This window comes from Tupaia chinensis, unplaced genomic scaffold, assembly GCF_000334495.1.
Source record: "Tupaia chinensis unplaced genomic scaffold, TupChi_1.0 Scaffold000018_1, whole genome shotgun sequence".
Lineage (NCBI taxonomy): Eukaryota > Metazoa > Chordata > Mammalia > Scandentia > Tupaiidae > Tupaia > Tupaia belangeri.
In genome coordinates this window covers 5,515,470-5,516,889 of record NW_006159448.1, presented here as the reverse complement: position 1 = coordinate 5,516,889, position 1,420 = coordinate 5,515,470, and positions in this window count along the sequence as shown.

Here is a 1,420-nt window from a genome sequence, read left to right as displayed (position 1 = left end):
GAGTTTAATAGAGACATTGAAAATCAATAGATTGTGACCAGCATCCATTGCCTAATATGGAGAAATGGGAGAGAGTCTCTCAAAATTACCAATTTGACACTGTCTAATTTATATATTTCAAATTTAGAAGTCACCCAAGATATTTGTGCTCAATTACAATTTGAAACACATTTACAAAGACCTAAGCAGCAGTGCTTTAAAATATTCAGATTAGAACCCACTTTAGCATTTTATTTTATTCATTTTTCCTTTTTTAGAGAGGTTCTTGCTATAGGGCACGTGCGCTCACCAGACAGAGAAAGACAGAGAGATAGAAAGCTAGAAATCACCCCCTGGGGAGATGGCCACACCACAATCTCTTCTCCTCCATTCTCCTCTCGGGATCTTGGGCACGCACGCACACGCACCTGGTGTGAATTTTTTAAGCCACCCGATCCCGGACGTGAACTGTGATCCACCACATGGGAGTCCAGCGACATAGTCATTATGCTAACTGCTGGTCCCAGCATTTTATTTTTGTAAACCTTTTGGTCTCTACAATGGATCAGCAGTATTTTTTAAAGCAATGAAATAAAAGCAAAAATCACCTTAACAAATATAAATAGAACATGTAGAAAGTAACCCTTTATGATAATTGCTAATAAAAATTTGTATGTCTTTACAAGCAATGAATCTCAGTATAATCATGTTACAATGGAATTCTTATGCTCTTTATGACTGCTTTAATTTAAAAGAGACATGAAAGCCTTACTAAGAGAAAATGAACATCAGATCATAACAATGGTTTGAGTTATGCATTCCACCCTATAGTCTTTCCTTTTTAATATGTTTTACAAATTTCATTGAAGTAAAAAAAAAAATTTATAAAGTGCCTTAACATTTTGATGAATGAATAGCAACTGTCTACTTTTCCTTTTGAATGTGTTCCCAAAATACGTAAATAAAGAAAACCAAATGAGACAGTAAAAATGAAGCAACAACCACAAAGGACAATAAATTTTATCTTCTCCTAGGCTAAATGTTCCATTTGTGTTAAAGTGAAATTATTTTTAAAAGCAAGCAGAACCAGAAAGGAATCTGACAATGGATGTACTCTGTTTTTGTCATTTCAAAGCCCAAAGTACTTATATGCAAAGATATAGTAAAGTGCTATTCAATTTTCAGAAGTTATGAGGGTTCATTTGCTACCAATAGAACCTAAGCCATTTACTGATGCATCTTTTTAAAATCATAGATATCTTATTTTCTTTTCAAAACTTCACAGTGAAGGGAGCCAATTTTAGAATTTCTGAATTCATAGAAGGAGTAGTAATTGACTGATAGAAAATTATCATTTTTCAACCATACAGCATATAATTTCCCTTTTTTATTAACAACCATTTGAAAATTCATTTCTCCCATGTTATCAGCCTGTGTCATT